The sequence below is a fragment of the Chinchilla lanigera genome, unplaced genomic scaffold (genome assembly GCF_000276665.1).
Source record: "Chinchilla lanigera isolate Chin_1 unplaced genomic scaffold, ChiLan1.0 scaffold00003, whole genome shotgun sequence".
Lineage (NCBI taxonomy): Eukaryota > Metazoa > Chordata > Mammalia > Rodentia > Chinchillidae > Chinchilla > Chinchilla lanigera.
The window spans coordinates 31,502,145-31,516,820 of NW_004955404.1; the positions used below are offsets into that span (position 1 = coordinate 31,502,145).

At 38.2% G+C, this 14,676-nt stretch overlaps 1 protein-coding gene across 1 annotated transcript in view; it reads left to right on the forward strand.

The window, feature by feature from the left end:
• Window positions 1–14,582: 14,582 nt before the first annotated feature.
• The window catches only part of Tbc1d4 (TBC1 domain family, member 4), a gene marked incomplete in the record, with an annotated part of 174,688 nt that continues 174,594 nt past the window's right edge, over window positions 14,583–14,676 (forward strand). Inside the window, 1 exon segment of the mRNA XM_005374179.2 lies at window positions 14,583–14,676.

Sequence of the window (14,676 nt, forward strand, 5' to 3'; positions counted from 1 at the left end):
TCATTTTCTCTTTTGCATAACTGCATTTCTGATAATTACTTTGGAAAAGTTCTCTATGAAGCCACATATATTTTTGAAGAATTTGTGTTTCAATAGTTTTGATGAGAACTAATTTTAAATTTTCTAGAGTTTGTCAAAAATGCTTCATGTATGCATAGTGTATTGATGAGGTCATGACCCAAATCAACACACAGTGTATTCATTCTTCTGTTTGATATTTGTGTCAACAAGTTTCTGCCTGTTTTAAGGGTCCTTAGTAAATAACATTTTGGTATGAGGGTCCTAAGATTCCACTTATATATCAACCAAGGCTAAAAGTTTGGGTTTTTAGATTTGGATTTTCAGTATGCATTAATGACTCCAATATTTGCACCTCTAGCTCACATCTTATTCCCTGGTTTCAAAATTATATGTTCAACTCCAATGATTCTCTGGTATACCACACACACTTAAAATTTCAAATGCCCAATTCCACTTAATCTCTTTGGTTTTTTTCTCAACAACTTTCTCAGTGTTCTATATAAAGTTAAGGGACAAGAAATTTTTATATACCCTTTTTCCAAATAATCTGGGGTGGTAGCACTTTTATTGATACAATTCCCTTAAGAACTTTGGGCACTTTCTACATATCAGATTGAATTCAACTTATGTTTCAGAAGTCACATCCACAACTAGTTTTAATATGGACTTCTGTTTCTTAGAATTACTGCTAGTTCCACAGGAATACTACATCTCTGAGCATGTTTTGCTTTTATTTTGGTGATACTGGGAATTGACCCCAAGACTCATACAGAGCTATATCCCTAGTCTTTTTTTATTTTACTTTTTTTTGAATTTTAAGACAGGATCTTGTTAAGTTACTAAGTTGCCCAGGCTGGCCTCAAAGTTCCCATTCTCCTTCTTCAGCTTCCCAGCCTGCTGAGATTACAGGTGTGTACTACCAAGATGGTATCTTTAAACTTTTAAGAAGCCATTTTATTTCACATAGGAAACACCAATGTAATTTCTTTAAGCTTTTAAAAGAGCTATTACAGCCAAACTTTTGATTTGATCTTTATCCTAAGGCCAGTTCTTAGTTTGAGAATCTTGCACTTATTTTATTAGTTTGGAATCTTGTACTTATTTTCCAGACTGGCAAATTCTACCCTCTCTATAATTCTCCAGCTTCTGTTTGCAAATGGGCCAGTTTTTTTCTGAATCCATCTCTTTCTTGATGTACTTTTTGTATATAGCTGTCACTCTCAGTTTTCTTGTTGGAATCTTTGTCAAATGCAAAAGTCCATCAAATGGTACTTTTACCATTATAGGAGTCATTTAAAAATTTTTTTCTGTAGAAGTTTCTACCCCATTTTCCCAGTCTTTGGAAACAGTTATCATGCTATCCTTCTACCCTCCACTAACAGTTTCCTTCCCATCTGCCATGAAGCTGAAAGCAGTATCACATATTTTGCAATACTATCCAGTTTTCCACAGTGCAAGTATTGCAGCTGCTTTTCCTTCTGCATCCCTTAGTGGGGAAGTGCCTTGAGGATGCCAAGAAGTTTCTGTGCATGGATCATAGTAGGTATTCAATAAATAATATCTGATAAGTACATAGTGACACAATTTCAGAAGACCTTCCAAAATATCATTTTTATCTCATATTTATTACCCAGGATCTATCTGTCTAGTTCATTTACTTTCTAACTATATTCTTGATATTGTACAGTCTGTACAAATATTACATGTGGCCCCTATTTGAACCAAAATCCTCCTATCTACAAAACAGAGTTCTTAAAATAAATTTTTAATGCCTGTAACACTCAGTTTTTAGGGGCTGGGGATTTAGCTCAGCGGCAAAGCGCCTGCCTGGCAAGTGCAAGGTCGTGAGTTCGGTTCCCGGTACCGGAGAAAAACCAAAAAAAAAAAAAAAAAAAGACTAAGTTTTTTCATGTGTAAAATAAGAATAGTACTAGTACTTATATGATTGAGGTGAGCATTTTTTGGTTTCAAGAAAGAACTCACTAGATAGTGGTAATTATTGTTATCATTTTATTTTATTTTTATAAAGGCATAATAGATTCATAACAATGACTGCTTCCAGAAAGAAATGAATAGCTGGGAAAAGGGGTGGAAAGGAAATTCACATTTTTTGGGTAATGTCTGGATGCTGTACTATCTACATGTATTACCTGTATCAATTAGCTTTGTATTACTACAGTGAAATACCTGAAACAGCTAACTTATAAAGAGAAAAGGTTTATTTAGCTCAGTTTTGGAGGTTCAAAGTCCAAGATCAGGTAGACCATATTTGTTTGGTGTCTAGTTACCTTTGTGGATGGCGGCATGTCATGGAGGGACATGTGTAGCGCAAATAGTCACCTCTGGAATAGGAACAGAGAGAAAAGTGACCAGGGTCCCTCTGACTCTGTTGAAGGTCTGTCCCTAATGACCGCAGGGCCTTTCAGCAGGCTCAACCTCCTGAAGGTTCCACCACTTTCCAACAGTGCTATTCTAGAGACCAAGCCTTTGTGGACCTGTGGAGGACATTCAACATCCAAACCATAGCAATGCTTATGGAAAACAATAATTGAGTTTTTTACAACTATGTATTTGTTCATTTTAATTTCTATTATTAATAGCTTCAATGATGTATTTTATTTTTGTTTTGTTTTTTGTTTTTGGTACCGGGAATTGAACTCAGGACCTTGGGCTTGCTAGGCAGGCCCCCAATGATGTATTTTTTTTTTTTTTTTTTTTTTTTGTTTTTCTCCGGTACCGGGAACCGAACTCATGACCTTGCACTTGCCAGGCAGGTGCTTTTGCCGCTGAGCTAAATCCCCAGCCCCAATGATGTATTTTAAAAATAGAAAAAATCTTGGGATACTTCATTAATAACAAATGTAAAATAGGTTTATTTTAAAACCATTTTAGAGATGATTAGAATTGGTAATTAAATAAGAAGCATTTTTATAAGAGGGCAGTCTTACTGAGGTATGAATATTGTTTTCAGTTGTAGAGGTTTTCACTAGATTAAGGAGAAAATAGTCAATAATATCAATGTAAATCCACATAATGAACATAAGTATGAGGTATGACTCAATGATGGAGTGTGCCACAGGGGAAGTGCTTATCACTTCACATTAATACCCTTATTCAAATATACGGTATTTTACAACTTGTGGTTTATCTCACATGCTTGACTGATGCAGAGCTGTCTATCCAGAAAGCACACATTAAGTAAATGCTCATTCTCATTTTGTTTCATCTTTCAAATAGGCTTTAGGGCAACAGAGTTTTCAGACCGTCAAAGGCACTTAAACCTCCACCAAACGAAATTCTCAATTATGTATGAAACAAAAATGGACACTGGGAAAATTATCCCAGCTTTACAGTGGGAGACAAAACTCTCTTTCTTGTATAGAAATTTTTAATGTCTAAAGGAAACTGATTCTATTCTTTGGATTCAAGAGGACCTTAAATTGATTTACTGTCCAGGTATTTATTAATTACTCTGAGCGCCCTGCACTGTGTGTTTGATTAGCATTCAGTTGCTGTCTATCACATCCATTCTCTCTGTTAGTCTCTTTATCTACTTATTTTGAACTTTCGTTTCTTTGTCTAAAAAAGCAATAGCACTTTTATAATTTTTGCCATCTATTGTCTGTCAGGAGCATTAAGAAATAATATCTATATTTGAGTGTGGCAGAAATAAATACATGACTAAACTTTTGTCAAAATTGTCATAAAAATTCCAAAAGACAAGATATAGTCAGTTTGTCTGAATGTCATGTTTGCTTGTCATGCTGTTTGCTCTTTATTCTGTCCAAAAAGAGATGATAGTCCAGGAAAAACTATGTGAATCATATGTTAGACAAAATGTTACTCTCCTTTCTCTAAAGAGAGTCTATAATTTGACCTCAGTTTAAAAACTAGGAGAAAGAAGTGTCAAATCCTTCCAGGGGAAATATTGGTGATCAATAGATACAAAAAAAGTAGATATTTAGTAGTCTCACCACACAAATAACAACCAGGTGGGTTAAGACATATGTTAATATCAAATTAGCTATTCGACAATGTGTATATATTTCAAAACATTTCCATGATAAATCCATATAGTTTTAGCTGTCAGTTTATAAAAAAAGAATGAAGACTATGTTTGCTACATAAATTTTAAAAAAGCAAAGGGATGGGAAAGAGAGAGAGGGAAAAAAAAAAATTAAGCCAGAAATTAGGAAAGTAGAGAATGGGAAAGCAATAGAAAAGAATAGCAAATAATTTCTACTCTCTACTTCTATGAGATTAACTTTGTAAAGAATATTTGCATTCTTATTATCTCTTTGGTTTTCTCCATGAAATTTTTTTCTCACTGAATTCTTAGCCTGTTTATTTTTATTCTTTCTCTCTTCCTTTGATAAATTTAATACTTCCACCTATATTCCACAAATGGTGACATAACCTACCTTTGTTGTCATTTGATTCCAATGTAAAACCACATAATAAAAACAGTAAATATAAATAAGTAAAATAACTTTATTTTACTTGTTTATATTTAAATTTATGTTATTGCAACCTTTACATTTGATTATATTTCCTTTACTTAATCTTATACTATCTGAATATGATTTGTTAAAGTGTTCAACTAAAAAGATTGCTGCATTTATTTTTCATGTCACTTTTTTGGTTGTTGCCTTGTATATCTGGGACAATATTATCTGGTATATGCAAACACTTTAAAAGTGGTAACATACTAATACTTTTATTGGTAAATACTTAAATTTTATTTAATCTTTATTGAAACCACTACCTTAGCTTTCTTTTCATTCATATATGTGTGACATATTTTCTTCTGCTTATCTATTTTTCACTGTTTCTGTATCTTTTTTAAAAAGAGCGATTTTGCAGATAATACAGTCACAGGTCTTTAAGTCTATCTTTTGGTTGGTAAGAATAACTAATTTAAATTTCTTGAAGGTACTATGGAGTTACCTTTAGCTGTATTATTTTTGATTTTCTACTTTTACCCTCTTCCTTCTAGCATCTTTTCTTTATTTCTTTTATTCACTTTCATGGACAGATCAAACATTTTCCAGCTGTTTTGAAAGTCATGTACTCTATATTTGATTTTCTAGTGGTTACTCTTTATGAAAATCAAATTCTGTGTGTGTGTGTGTGTGTGTGTGTGTGTGTGTGTGTGTGTGTGTTTGTTTCTGGGGATTGAATGAGCTACTTCCTCAGCCCTTTTTTCTTTTTGATTTTGAGACACGGTCTCATTATGTCACTAAGTTGACCAGGCTTGGCTCCAAGTTGCCATCCTCCTGCCTGAGCATCCCAGAGTGCTGGGATTACAGATGTGCACCACCACACATCCCTATCTATTTCTCTGAAAAAGGCAAGTACTGCCTGGTGCGGTGGTATATGCCTGCATTCCTGGTACTTGGATTACATAGTAAGTAGCTGCCTATGTGCTCAGTTTCCTCCAACTACCACTGTACCTCTCTGCCTGGTGTTTTCATTGAGAACAGTGCTTCTCAAAATTTCATGTACATTTGAATTGCCTGATGCTCTCATTCAAATAAAGGTTCATTTGACTAGGATGAACATGCATGAGGCCCTGTGTTCAAATCCCATTAGTAGAGGACAAATCTGAATCAAATAAAGACTAGCTTTATGTCTTGGTTACTTTTCTCTTGTTGCTGAGATGAAATACCTGACACTCACAATTAAGGAAGGAGAGGTTTATTTAGCTTACAGTTTGTGGAGGTTTCAGTCTATAATCAGCTGGCTCCAAGGCAGCGTGGCACAGCACAGGAGCAACACTTCAAGGTGGCACAAGACAGCAAAAGCAGCAAGAGCAAAAAGGGGGGGCTGGGATTTAGCTCATTGGCAAAGCGCCTGCCTGGCAAGCGCAAGGTCATGAGTTCGGTTCCTGGTACCGGAGAAAAACCAAAAAAAAAAAAAAAAAGAGCAAAAAGGAGAGGAACAAACCTTTTTTCCTCCCTTACATTGTAAGCAGGCTACCTCCATTGAGGGGGCGTGTAGCACTTATATAATCTCCATGCCCTCCTCCTGCACAGGTTCAGGATGAATACAAAGTGAGGACCCTGGTTCCCTGCTCCGTCACACAGTTAACCATCTAAACTTCTCACATTGACACAATGAACCTCCCAGGACGATAAGGGCATGTCCTTTTCACCCCAGGATGCAGAACTGCTGAGTCACTTAGCCAAACCTCGGGACTCCTCAAGTTGACACGATGTATCAACCATAACACCTTGCAGTAAGTAGAGCTGGGTGTGGTAGTATAAACCTCAATCTCAGTACCTTGGGAAGTTGAGGCAGGAGGACACCCTGTCTCTCAGAAAAAGGGAGGAGGCTGGGAAAAAGTGTACCTTACATACAGTTATTATAGCGAGAGATTTTAACACAATTCTTTAAAAATCAAGTAGATGTAGCAGATTGAAATAAGTGACCACATAGATGAATTGCATAAGGTAAACATATTTAGGAAATGTATTTATTTTTATATACTTCACTAAGAGACTGCATTTCCTTTTATCCATTCACAGAAAAAAGGAAGAAAATAAAATATCAATAATAAGAGCTAAGGGAAAACAGTTTTAAGGAGCAGGAAATAATCTCTGAAAAATTCCTTTAGATTTGGCAGTGAGACACAGTGAATTCAACAGGCACTTCTCAGACTATGACTCTGACTCTGATTAATATATTTGTGCATACCTATCAGTACTTGGGGTTTATGTCACAAGTTCAATCTCAGTTTAAGTGGAAGTAAACTACCAAGGTGAAGCAACACAATTTCTTGCAAAGATCAGTGTTGTTATATAACTGAACAAGAAATCAGTACAGATAAGTGTCTAAGACATGTGCTTATCTACTTTGTAAGTCCTTAATTCTAAGACATGTGCTTATCTACTTTGTAAGTCCTTAATTTGATTAAGAAGAAGAGTCATTGTTCACCTTTGGTCATCAATACCTAAATTATGATAAATGCTAAATAATAAATTTATATATAAAATGAGTAAACTAGTGTCATTTCTTTATAAATTACTAACTCGGTGTTAATCATTGATGTAGTAATTGATGGATATTTTACTATTTTTACTACAGAAATACAAGATTATAAAAATTCAAAAAATATTATACAGAATATAAACTGAAATACTCTTTTTATTAATTTTTTAAGTTGTTCTGGACATTAAATCCAGGGCTTTATGAATGGTGGCCAAACACTCTACCTCTGAGCTGTACACTTTTTTTTTGTTCTTGTCTTTTTGAGACAGGGTCTTGCTATGCAGTTTAAGCTGGCCTTGAGCTCACTTTGTAGCCCAGGCTGGTCTTGAACTCACAACAATCCTCCTGCCTCAGCCTCCCAAGTGCTGGGATTACAAGTGTGCACCCCATGCCTGGCTGAGCTATATACACTTTTATCAATTTTTCAACCCTTCAAATTTATACCACTCCATGGAGGTAACTTCTATTAAGAGTCTGTTGTATATATTTCTGAATCTTGTACAATGCACTTACATACAGATGAATAGACTAATACATGTACACAATTACATAGTTTTTTGAAAGGAAAATATAAACAGAATCATGTACTGTTCTGCAACTTACTTTTTTCCCATTTATTTTGGAGATCTTTTTATTTCAGTAAATAATTTCTTTTGTTTACCTCTCTCATGCAATTTTATAGGTGGATACATGTAATTCAATTACTGTGTTGATGGGCACTGAAGATTCTAATTTGGGGGTAAATTTAAATATTTCATCATTGAGTATAATGCTTGTTATACATTTCTATGAGATGACTTTTACCAAGATAGAAGATTCCTATTAAACCAGTAGTATCTCTTCTCATTAACTTGTTAAATACTGCATAGGTCATTTACTGTGATGATTGTGTAGTTTTTCACTTGTGGTCTTTTCATGTAGCAGTTTAATCAATACACTTATTAATTTTAAGTTATTTTTATGTTCTTAAGTTTACAGACATATTTTATATACATACATGTGCCCATAATGACATTTTGATCAACAACAGCCAGTATATACATCAGTTGTCCCATAAGATTATATTGCCCAGTGATATCATCTTAGGTTATGGAAGTGCATTTTATGATGTTTGCACAATGATGAAGTTGTCTAATGATCACTGCTCTGAAACATCTCTTTTGCTAACCAGTGTATGACTATATAAGATGTCTATAAATTTATCTCACACGTCTAGATATGTATTGCTGGATTTAATTTGTAAATTTTATCATGTAATCAGTATACATATGTGTTTGTGTATTACTGGGGACTGAAGCTGGGTTTTGCCCTGAGTTATACGCCCAGCCCTTTCTTCATATTTTGAGACAAGGTCTTATTAAATCACTAAGTTGTTCAGGCTGGGCTTGAGCTTCGGATCCTGCTGCTGCAGCCTCCCAGAGTGTGCTAGGACTACAAGTGTGAGCCACTATACCTGCCTACCTTTGTATTTCTATATGAGATTGGTTTATAATGTCTCTCCTTTTTCCTCCCTTCCTGCCTTCCTTCCTTGCCTTCCTCCTTCCTTGCAACTGTTTTCCAGAACTGATATTTGGCTATGATAGTGTCAGGGAAGCTTTTCAAGTGTTGCTCCACTCAATAATACTTATAAAAACATAAGGAATTTTCTTCTTATTACATGTTGTTAGAAGTTACTCTGCTGCTGTCTTCACAAGTGACCATGAGATTTAGGATTGGCCAGTCGTAAGTCAGTCATAGCACCGAATCCCCTGATACCATGATTTCTTCAGGAAAGTGCATTCAAAGCTAAGTCTGAAACAACTTACAGAGCAACTAGGATGGAAGTGTTAACTTTTCTGCTGTTCTTAGAGCTGTAAGAATATTTCTTGAGCCCCAATGGCCTTTTGCAAACCTCAAGGAGAGAGGAAAGAACCTACTTGTCTGGTTATGGAGTTTTGGCCAATCCCAATGAATGCCTGTAAACACACACACATACATATGGGTATACACACACACGCACACACACACACACACACACACACACAAATTGAATGTGTTAGTCTCTAACTGTAGAACAACAAGAGCTTTTCTCTTCAGGAAATAGGGTGGCCCTTAAGATTTTGGGAATCTCTGACCTATCTGATTCTTCTTTACAGACAGGCTCCTAAGAGTATCCAATTTAAGACCTACTTCTGGGAGTTTGTAATATTTACCTTACAAGATTTCCTTGCTTTGCTGCTTCAGGGGTCAAAAGAAAAACAATGCCAACCACTTGCCAGTTAATATCTCTGCCAATATTTGAACCCATACCTGCCTTTGTAGTCTAGCCTGCCTTATTAGCTAAAAATCAGACCACACAGAAAACTGGGCTGAGATATGAAGAAAGACTGCATCCTCTGGAGACTGGTTTGTGGAGCTGCCTGGAAGGATCTTCTGTTTTCATCAGTCAAGACTGTTTTTTGTTTTTCCATTTCTCCCATGACACACATAAGGTTAATTCAGACTATGCCAACTTCACTTCTTCCCATCAACTGGCTGATGACAGTTCTCTGCTCTGTTTTGTAGATGAGACAGCTTGTCTGGCAGTGGCTTCCATCTCTGATCAAAGAGCTCAGTTTCAGCTCCCAACTTCTATTAGTTCCATCTCTAATCCCACATGGACATTAAAACGTCTTTTCTAGCCAACAAAGTCTATTTCTAGACTCAGTACCTCATCAGACATTAGTTTCAGTTGCACTTACCACTCCGGTTTTGGCTTAACTCTTCATTTCTGGCATCTGGACATTTCTTTCTTGTTTTTACAGCTACTTAAGATTTGTTCCTATTGAGTGTTGCATTTTTATATATTTGGACTGTATTGGTATAATGAGTCCTAAACCAAGCCAACTTGTTATATGAACCAGGAATTCCATTATACTATATAGTCTGTGTCATTGTCCCTCTCCTGTACAACAACAAACACATTTTATTTTTAAAAATTTCTTTCTGGCATCTCTGCCTTCAAGCTTCTGGCTGGATCTGATGATGTCTAGACCTCCTCTAGTGCTATAATCTTAGGTCTTTGCTGTACGTCCTAGTAGGTATAGCCAGGGTACCAGTTAGCAGGGTCACTGCCTTGTCATTCTCCTGACAGCAAGGCCTGTTTCATGTGCTATTCTGGCTTGTCTGTCCCTCTTCCCTTGGCTGCATGAAGATAGGCTTTCGGTCCCTTTGTGGTACAGGTCATACTGGTCATTTCCAGAGGCTGTTTCTGAACTTCTGCCCATCTTTCTCCTTTCTTCTTTTGCTCTCTCTCTATGATGGGCATGAGAAAATGCTGAGGTCTTGCAGGTTTCTGGGTAACTCCTGGGAAAAGGCAGCATAGGCTTCTGCTGGGGCTTCCATGGTCCCCCTTCACTGGCGCAGCCAAGGGAGACACAAGCAAGACATCCTCTCCGGAGATCCGCAGGACCTAAGCCCTCTTTTTCTCTCTTTCTTCTAATCCATCTTCCAAGTTTGGGGAAATCTCCTTTAGTATCTACAGCAAGAGAAACAAACTCTTAGAGCATATATTCTAAATCCACTGCCTGTGCCAGCTCCTTAGCTTTTGAAGCCTGAAGGCTAAGAATGGACTCTTTTGTTCTCTGTGTTCTGCTGTGTCATCCCTTCCTTGAAGCAGGAAGACAGAATGCCTGGGCCAGGGCAAGGTCACAGGGAACAGGGGATGCTGGAGGAGAACCCTGTTGTCATCTGAAAATCATACTAAATCGCAAATGCTTATGCTGTTTACCATCCCTAGCTAGAATTCCATCACAATTGTGGGGAGGCAGTCTATTATTTTCTAGCATTTTGTAATTAGCTGATGGATCTATTTAGTATATTACCTAGAAATTAGCTCATTAAATAAATTGGCATATGACCTCTGTGATAATACCTTTCTTCTTACTCTTGAGTTTCTTAAATTCAAATTAGCTATTTATTCAATTCAACACATTCACTCATTCACTATTTGTTAAGTACCTAGTAATTATCAGCTATTATGCTTTTTGTTGGTGGAAAATCCAAGACAAATCAAACAATCCCTTCTCTCAAGATGCTCTTTTTGTGGTGGGAACTCAAATACTCACCCAGTAATTATAAAGAATGTAGTAAGAGCTAGAGAGCAGATCATATAGAAAAGGCAACAAGGAAGAGGCCAGTAATTCCAGGTCCAAAAGTAAGAAATATATCTTCAAAAGCGATGACCCTTGATTTGGGTGGATGAATAGGTGTTTAAATAGTGAAAGATGGAGTGATTCAAGTTGTGGAGGTGAAGGGAAGGCAATCAGGGAGAGGAAGCCAGCAAGTCCATAAAGACATGTGTTATGGTTTGTGTCTGGATGTCCCCCCAAAGCCTCATGCAGTCATGGGGCAGGCTTCTAGAGTTTAGGATTGATTCATGGTCCAATGCTGGGATTATGGGTGTGAGTGCTACACCTACCCTGGGGCGGGTAGTTTGCATACAATGTAAGGGAAGTAAAGAGGTCTGCTGCCACTCCTTCCTTTTGCTGGTGTTGCTTATGCTGTTTTCCACTGCCATGAACAGCTGCCCTCTGCCATGTGCCACTCTGCCTTGGAGCCAGTGGAATATGGACTGAAACCTCCACAAACTGTGAGCTAAATAAACCCTTCCTTCCTTAATTTCAGGCATCAGATATTTTGTCTCAGCAATGAGAGAAAAGTAACTGAGACAACATGAGTTTGTAATGTACTTTGAAGTGGAGAGGTTATCTGGATGTGAGAGTAGGGGAAGAAAGAGGAATGAATTGAACTTGGTGTTTAGCACTGTGGGGGTTACAGAATGGGTGGAGGAGAGGGACAGAAAGGGAGAGAGATGGAGAGAGCACTTTTGTAATCAGACCTTTACATTTCTCATGTGGTACAAACTTTTAAAATAAGATTTGAATGCATCTTACATTTTAATTAGTATTGTCACCACTAATTTAGATTAGAATATTAGAGGAGCACTTTAACAATATGTATGTCAAGTTTTACTTTGCGGTACCACAGGTAGAGATTCCCACAAGACTACTCAGGAGAGATTTTCCAACAAGTTGTTGGAAATGTTTTTCATGAGCATATTCATTCTTCAGCCCTTTCTGAGGGGTAGGTTTGGCTGAGAGTGTAAGGGCTGGGGGCCAGAGGTGGAGTTACTACCTCAACATTCACCAACCATCCTACTCTTGCATATTCTGTGCAATAGCTATCCAATGTTTTATTTTTTTATTTTTATTTTTTATTTTTTTTGGTTTTTCTCCGGTACCAGGAACTGAACTCACGACCTTGCGCTTGCCAGGCAGGCGCTTTGCCGCTGAGCTAAATCCCCAGCCCCTCTATCCAATGTTTTAGTTTAATCTTGTCCTAGCCTTTTCTGAATTCCACTGATCAGCACACAATTGAGTAAGTTTTATATGTATATAATTCTGTAAGTTCTGCAAGTGAAATAATGGCAGGAAGCTAAGTGCTTACCATCTAGTTCCTGTATGTACTAAGTCAAATATATAAATGACTATAACACAACTAATATTATACATGTACTACAGTATAATAGTTTTATTTCACATGGTAAGATAATAGATTAATTATAAGGTAGCAAATAAGCCTGGGATCATAGTGGCTTATCAGAACAAAAGTTTATTTCTTATGCATGAGGCGTCTGCTATGTGCCTGGCAGACTGTCCAGGAGAGCTGTCTCAAGTGTGGTGGCTCAGCATTCTGGGCTGGTCTGGTCACGAATCACCTCCACATGGACATGTTCTCATCCTGACCACTGGAGAGCAAGAGTGGGCTGTCAACGACTGTACTGGCAATTAAATACTTCCATTCCAGATGTGACCCAAGTCACTTCTGTTCACACTTCACTGTCCAAACAAGTCCTGAGACCACGAATAATTTCAAGAAGGCAGAAAGCTATCTCCCCATGTGTCAGGATACAGCCAGGATCAGATATTGGTAAACAGTGGTAATGTTCACCAACACATAGTAAGATAAAGGTTACAGAAACATTACAAAGAAAGGGCTGAAGGCATTCCGGAGCAGGAAGCAACCTTAGTGTGTCATAAATAAAAGACAATTCTGTTTTTCTGACTGTAAGTGAGAATTTGTTCTTTGTGGCTTCTGTTTATTATGCCAATATGAAATCTCTGCTTGGGACTCTAAATTCAATCCTAGCTCCCAAGCTGGTTGATTTGGTGGACTCTACAAGATTTCCGTGCTTTTCCAGGTGGTTTTTTGTGTTTGTTTTGTTTTGTTTTGTTTTGTTCTTTTTCTTTTCCTTCATAAATCTCAGCTATGCAGCCTGGGAAAATGAGATTTATGTATGAGTTTCTGGTAAGGTCTTGGGAGAATTCTGTTCTAAGAACTTTTTATTGCTTCTTAAAGATATGGGTCCATTTTGCACAAAGGTTTATGGAGTGGTTAAACCAAAGGACTTACTCCCATCAATGAATGATATCTTCATCTTGGAATTTAGATGCTTATTAATAAAAGGCCATCAGGGTGCCCTCAGAAATTCAGCATAGGAATAATGCAGTTGATCATATTGATCTTAGATAAGTAAGAGGGAAAATGGCCCTAGGGCTTTAGAGAAAGGGAGAGCACCATTAAACTACAACACAATGAACAACAAGGGTTTCCATTCTTTACAAGCCCTTGTGAGAAAGTTCGACGCTTTCTCCCTTTGTTTTGTGTTTCTCTCTCATCTAATTGTCAACTAGATGTAAAAAGAGAAAAGAGTAAAAACAGAATGAGTGTAATTTGCTAAAATGAGGGAAAATATACTCCTCTACTTTTGTTTTAAAGTTAAAATGATCAAATTATCCCCGAAATTTTTTTGAGTTTTTTTTTGCTGGGAGGGGGCATTCACTCCCACATTTAAGAGATCAAGGAATCTGTACCAGTATAATTTCCCCGTATTTTAAAAAGTTGGCAGCATTAACAGAACTAGGAAGATTCACGTTGTGAAAAATGTTAAATTTTAAAGTGAAAATTAGTATTTTAATATCTTATGATAATCGCCAGTATTTTCTGAGATGATTAGGACATGCAGAAGGTAATATGCTGGCTTTGGAAGGAATTGAAGTCAAGTAAATGTTTTCTAAAAAAACCCCAGCGCCCCAGCGCGAGTGGTCCCTCTCCAGGGGGCAGCAGAGACGCCAAGGAGAGGCCAAGCTGGTTGGGGCAGTGTCTGCGCGGGGTCAGGATTGCTGCCCCCTAGGGCGAGATGGAGCGGCTGGGGCCGGAAGAAGAGGCGGAGAAGCGGATTCACAGATAAGCTTCAGCCTGCGAAGCTCCTCGCAGCCGGACAGGAGGCGGGGTAGCAGCCGAGTTAGAGCAGCGGCTTGGAAGGAAGGAAGGAAGGAGCGAGGGAGGGACGGGAACAGTAGGAGGAGGAGCAGCGAGCTGGGCTGCAGCGCGGCGGGAGGAGGAGCGGCCCCGGCGAGGCCACGTTTTGTTTTTGTTGTTTTACCCCGGAATAGTTCTCGCAGGCTCTTCACCAGCACCGAGCGCGCCGCAGCCCCGCAGCCCCGACCTTCCAGGTGACAGCCGGTCACCCTGGTAGGAGTCAGCTCCGCCCCGAGTGCCCCTCCCGCGCACAGCCCCAGTCCCCGCCCAGCCTCAGTGGCTGCCCGAGGCGAGGCCAGGCGAGGCGGCGGCCGCAGCGGGCTG